Raw genomic sequence first — 6,814 nt, 5'->3', positions numbered from 1 at the left:
TCTCTTACCCACGCAAGCAATCACAAAACACATGCATGCAAGTGCGCACACAAACACGCACAAATGCAAAATCACACCAATAAACCATTCCATCACGGCCCAGCAAAACAATTCGTCATTATACAGTACAAAGCTGGTCCACATTAACCGAGTGCTTTGTGGCTCATAAGAACCCTGATCTCCCGCGTATGAAAGCATCCATTCACAAAGCCTGCTCTATATGTGTGTGTGTGTGTGTGTGTACGTATGTGTGTATGTGTGTGTGTATGTGTGTGTGTGTGTGTGTGTGTGTGTGTGTGTGTGTGTGTGTGTGTGTGTGTGTGTGTGTGTGTGTGTGTGTGTGTGTGTGTGTGTGTGTGTGTTTGGTCCACAATCGACCCACGCCTTATGCTGCTGCTCCCCTCCAAATCCCCAACTCGGGACCAAATCTGGGGCCTGTGGGCCATTTGCACCTTTCACATCCTGTTCCCTTTAAAGGAGCTTAGTGCCAGCGTGTATCTTGGCTTATCAATGTTCAACATGTGTGTCACCTCGGCTGACTGCCTCTCTGTCACTGACAGATGCACTGGGCTGCGCAAGACTGGGCCCTGCCATGACAACGTGGCTGTGTTTAACTCATGGAGGAAACTAAATCTAATGGAGCCAAAGCTGTCCATACGCACTCTCTCACTCTCTCTCTTTTTTTCTCTCTCTCTCTCTCTCTCTCTCTCTCTCTCTCTCTCTCTCTCTCTCTTTCTCTTTCTCTCTCTCTTTCTCGCTCTCTCTCCCCCTAGGGGACCTATAGATAAGTGTGCCAGTGGACCAGTCCACTGATGAGACCAACTGCACGTCATTATTGGCAGGATGCGGAGAGTGTGCAGCTAACTCTAATACTGAGACCCCTTGACACACACACACAGAAACACACAGAAACACACACACACACACACAGAACTGCAGCACTGTCTCCACGGGGACAATAACTCTTTTGTGGAGGCTGAGGTCAGGACATACTTCCCAGGCTGCTCTGGCCTCAGAGGTCCAGCCCAGTACAGTTCCCCCCAGCGCTGCCAGCAGGGAAAATGTGTGTCACTCTACGCTCTGTGACATTTCTCATTTCACGGGAGGCCACTGAAGTGGAACTGATGTATAAATAGATAAACCCATTGCACACATGTAGGAGAACAAAAGAACAACAAGCCAGTAACTGACTTGCTTGTATTTGAAAGCTGTTGACTTTTACCTTTTTGATCAAGAGGACCTTCAGCTAGAAGCGTATTTTGCATATTGCATAGTAAACAGGTGCATTTTGGCACATGACATTACAAACTAAACCATGGCATAAACTATAACGCTTAAATGTGAACATGCACACGTAGGGAAATCTGAACACAAACCTGCCCAGGTTTCAGTCTTCTGTCATGGATGCAACAGATGTGAGATGATCCTCTCAGACACTGTGAGCGTTACCCATACTAGAAGATGGAGAGCAGAAATCCCAGGAGAAAGGAGGCTCAACAAAAGATGAATTCCCTTGGAAAGTAGACCTAATAAAAGCAGAACCGCCTGTCCCTCTATCCTTCTGCCTTCTTCTTCTCCAGCAAACGTAAACCGTACTTGAGGACGCTGATGAGGACAACCACTGAAGCCTGGTGATGGGACACAGCCTTCTCATTCCCCGTGTATTTTCCCTCCGCCCACTCTCCCTTTCTCTCACTCACTCTCACTCCTCTCCCTTGCTCTCTTTCTCTCTCTCTGTCTGTTTGAAAGTATGTGCTGCCTTCTTCCTCCTCTTTTTAGTTGTAACCACTGACTATTTCTCCATGCTCTCTCTCCCTCTGCTCTTACCCCTCAGCTTTTCCAGTCTCTCTCACTGACACGCAGACATAGACACACACACACACACACACACACACACACACACACACACACACACACACACACACACACACACACACACACACACTCTGGGCAGTCACAAGGCAGTCTTTTATGCTGCGACTAAAGAGGTCTTCACTTATTCAGACTCTGGGAGAGAACAGTCAGCCAGTGGCAGAAAGAGGTAGGAGCTGAAGAAAGGAGTATTTCTCAGGTGTTTCGAGAATCTTTACGGGCACTAAGTGGCCATTTATAAGACTTTCCTGCTCGACAGCAGGCCATTTTAAAAATTATTTGTTTTGTAAGGACAGTGCAATCTCACCACTTATTTTTTTAGAAATATTTCAAACCTACGGTTTCAGCTTGTGGACGGAAACATTTCAAATACACAGCATGGTTAGCCACTGTGGAGGTAGACTAAAAGACCAGATTATATTCAATTAGTAAAAAATGGTCAATAAAACAGTACTCCACAATTAAAACCAGATTGCCTGGTGACACATTAAGCAGAGCTGTTTGCCCCAGCCAACGAAAACTTAGAAAATACTTTTTTTGTCCCCGTTTGAGGGGAAATGACTGACTGCTGTTGCTTTTGGATGGGTAGTCGTAATGGATTCAATCCGTCCTGGGCTTGGTTCTCTTTCCGAATGTGTCACGCTGCTTTTGCCACGTATAAAATACCCCAAACATACCCAAACAAACCCCGGCACACCCATTTTGCCGAAAGAGTTATGTGATGTTCCACCCACTCCTGTCTGCAATGCACAGTGCGTAGGATGTTTTAAGTGGCCAACTTCGATGGGAATCAGCTGGAACTAAACACACCAACCAGCACTCTTTGTTATGTTATCGAACAGGGGGAACAGCGGCAAAAATCTACTATCATTGTTTTTCTTTTTCAATCTCTCCATTGCCTCACGTGGAATACAACTGTTTTAGATAAGATGTAAAAAAAAAAAAAAAAAAAAAAAACACATGCTGGGACTGAACGCCCACTTGCCCATTTCCAATGTCACTAAAGTCCAGACAGAATGACCCGACATATCCTGTTAATTTATGCTCCTTACGGAATTACTAAACACCAGTATTGCCACATACCAGGCTAGTTAAATATATAAAGTTATTATGACATACAAACCACACTTTTGAATGGATTTGGAAACAGATGCCTTAGGAAATGACTTGAATGCAGTCTAAATGCAGAATTTGCAGAATCACAGTTTGTGGCCACGAAGAGATAATGTGGCTGGAGCTCAGAACTAGTTATCTAAACCGCAAAACTGGAGTTGCACGATGCCTCCTCCAGCTGTGAGAGAGCACAGAGGCATTCTTATAATGAAAGGACTGGTTAGGAGGCTAAGCAGGCTAAGATCCTGCTTTCATCGTGCGGAGAAGGCATTTAACCGGCGTCTTAATTTCAACATGCCAGCTCGCACGCAGCGTGGGGGAATAAAATAACGAAAGCGCTCGTTAAAAACATGAAAGCAAGGTACATGCGAGGGGAAATGATTGTCTGAGGTGGCAGGAATTTTCTTACAGGTCGGAGCTGGAGTTAATTGGCACCACACAGGGTGTGTGCTGTAAGGGAAATAATGGATTGATAATGTGTGTGTGTGTGTAAAGGACATCAACTTAACCTAATCGTTTAGTTAAAATGTATTTTAAATAATTACAAGGTACATTAAATAGGGAACATGTTCTTTATAGTAAATATTGAGAAAGTTTAGAATAAACGTTGTTTTTTTTTAATACGTGGAAATACAGGAAGAGGAATATTAATGTAACAATGAAGACCTCTACTGGTCAACTTTAGAATATCTTCTAAATTACTATGTTACAACGACACAAACAGTTTAAGAACAGGGCCCTTGTCCTTGTCCATATCACAATTTTAAAAGGATATCGGACTGTTTGACTCTTCGACCTGTGGAAATTCCTCTGACTGTGTCACAACATTTTCGAGCAACATTTTTAGAGTGATACCAAGAAATATCTTGTAGACTCCATGACAGACCATGCAGGACATTTTCATAAATGATTACTGGTACAAAAGGATTGATTTTTGGTTGAAGAATGATTACTTCGCTCTCCCTCTCTCTGTCTATGCGAGAGAAAGAGAGAGAGAGAGAGAGAGAGAGAGAGAGAGAGAGAGAGAGAGAGAGAGAGAGAGAGAGAGAGAGAGAGAGAGAGAGAGAGTTCATACTGGTTTGTGAATGGACTCTTTATGACAGGCTGGGTACTTCTACTAACAGAATACTCAGACTAGAGTCTGTGCAAATATCTCTCCACTTCTGTTAAAGGGAAACTTAAAAAAAATAAACCACAGTTCATACCTCCTAGAAGGAAGTATCTACTAACAATACAATAACAGTAAAAGGATATTATAGTAATCTCATATTAATTATTGTAAAGTAGTCATCCTTAAATGCTCTCTAGATATAACTGTCCATTATTTCATCATACCTGGAACCGGACCCTCTTCTGAGCCATTCTTAGCTACTGTAGATCCTTGAAGGCTGTCAAAGTGCTGTTAGTGTGATTGTGGTTCCCTGAAGTTATCTCCAGTGAACTGGCACGGAATTTCATTCATCCTTTTTTTGTCAGTCCAAGTCACTTCCTTGTGCTCTGTCCCACTGAGGAGAAAAAGAAATATAGAAACATGCACATGCCTAGTGATGTGTCCCAATCTGAGCTCCTCAACTAAACTTATTGGCTGCTAAAGACCATACGAGTTTCCTTAGTAACCTTTCTGGAGTCCATGTGCTTCTCCTCCCCGCCTGAGAGGTCTTGTCCACTGAACTGTACATCTGTTCATTGGGAGCAGGGGACAATCCAAAGGAAGTGCACACCCACACTTAAAACCCTCCTGAAGCCAAATAAGGTCATTCCCCACCACCTCTGCAAGCCTCCGTGTTTTGGCTAGAAGAGCATTCGGGAGGCCCCTATTACACATAAAGATATTGTGCAAGATAATTCATTTTAATGTTTCCAGACATCATGGTCTGTCTGCATTTATATGTCTGTCTCGGAGTCTCAAAGATGCTCACACGCAGAGCTTAAGGAACAACACAAAGTTGTGCCAAGGGGCCATATTATCTAACTGGGTTTACTCTTATGCACCATCATCATCAGCAGCAACATCTCTGTATAAAGAAAATGGGTAAGGAGAGTACACACATGTAAAATTGAGTTATGGAGCTATATTGGTATTCCTTTTTTTTAGGGATTTTAGATTTTGGTAAAATTTACCTTAGAGACACCGTACGTGATTTTCAGGTGTATTATTCATAACACTTAAGGGGGAAGCCAGGACTATTACATATACATTACATTGTCATTTAGCAGACGATTTTATCCAAAGTGACGTACAAAGGAGAGAACAATCGTGCTACGAGCAATAGAGACCTAGTGTAACAATACGTATTATTTTACACAAGAAATAAAAGTGCAGGAATGTAACTACTGTGAGTGCAAATTAAGTACTAGTTAGAGGATTACATCTAATAGACTATTTGATCAACTCTCACTGATCAGGGCTGGACCAGATGTTCAGAGCATTCAGTCCAAAACAAGTCCATATTTTGTGTGACATTTTCCTGCCCATTCCAACAAGGAAGCCTGACCCTCGTGCTGAACCTACCTTCCTATAGCACTGAGCTGCCACCATCATCTGCCCTGCATGGGACACGCCGTATTACATGGCTGCACGTGAAATCAGTAGGACTGTGATCCTTCTAGCAGAACACAGTAAAGCCCTAGTCCCATGAAGGTCTCAGATCCAAATCTCACATCCCAGGGGGACTGGTTGGTCTTAGTTTCATTGTAGATGCTGTAAACCAACATCCAGTGATTAAACACCTGATTCTCAAGAATACAATACAAAACACTGTTATCAACAATCAGGTGCATTATTATCGTCAACATAGGCATTGCCTTTATGTTCATAAAATCATATAATATTACTCATGCATTTCAAAATATAAACACAGGGAGACGGTAGGATCGTTTCACTGGGGCCTTTGTACACTTTAATTTTGTTTTTTTCTTCCTTTTAAGTTTACATTGGAATGTCATTTGTAATTATGCCTCAGTTCATTATTTTACAGGGTTACAAAATTTTTAATTTCCATCTCCCACACCAACAATGTGATTCAGACAAAACTCTGATGATACAAACAGACAGAGAAAAATAAACAAACATGTATACCTACTCCCTCTTTCACACTATTTCGAGAATCAAGGCAAAAAGAGAACAAAAAAAATAAAATAATAATAATAACATTGGTCATTTTTAAACAGAGAGACATGGGTAGAGCTGGCATTCAACATGAATTCTTTTTTTTTTTGTGGGGTGCATTCAGATAACCAATGGGGGAGAAGGTGGGAGGAGTCACAGGAGCCTGCAGAGATCTCAGTCGCTAAAAGCTTGTTTCAAAGGGTTGTTGCTCACTTGATGCGTCAGCAGGTGACGCGGCGGTGGAGGGGGTCATGTGGATTGGACTGTCTACAGTCGGCTAGGCGATTCCACAACATACAACTTGGCCCTGCTGGCTAGGTCTCTGTGGCATCAATTCCGGGCTGGTCAGAGATATAGGCAGATGAACAGCCAAAAACAACTCAGTCCGTGGTTCTGCATCAGTGTTCACTCAAACACTCAAAATGATACTCTGGCTATAATGCACCGCAAGCATCGTCCACGTGCCTGTATTTATGTCTATGAGAAAGAAAAAAACTGTCCGATGTCCAAAGCTGACGCAAGTAGAATCTGACCAATGACAGAGTCATCCGTGTCTGTTTCTGATGACAGCGAACATAGCAATGCCAAGAACTGAGGTTGAAAAGAGAAGAAATACACTTTTCTTGAATGATTACAGAACTCAAAACAAAAAGGCAGTAACATGACAGAGAGAAGACAAGAGAAGACAAGACAAGACAAGACAAGTGGAGAGAAATCAGC

The 6,814-nt window shown here is 42.6% G+C and overlaps 1 protein-coding gene across 1 annotated transcript in view; it reads right to left on the bottom strand.

The window, feature by feature from the left end:
• The window catches only part of phldb1a (pleckstrin homology-like domain, family B, member 1a), a 44,777-nt gene extending 40,438 nt beyond the window's left edge, over positions 1-4,339 (bottom strand). The window contains exon 1 of the mRNA XM_080852469.1: positions 4,321-4,339. The gene's annotated coding sequence lies outside the window, so the exon portion shown is untranslated. The remainder of the gene's footprint in view (positions 1-4,320) is intronic.
• Positions 4,340-6,814: the final 2,475 nt, after the last annotated feature.

This window comes from Sprattus sprattus (genome assembly GCF_963457725.1).
Source record: "Sprattus sprattus genome assembly, chromosome: 1".
Lineage (NCBI taxonomy): Eukaryota > Metazoa > Chordata > Actinopteri > Clupeiformes > Clupeidae > Sprattus > Sprattus sprattus.
The sequence above is the reverse complement of the archived record's forward strand: the minus strand, read 5'-3'. Positions and strand labels throughout refer to the sequence as shown.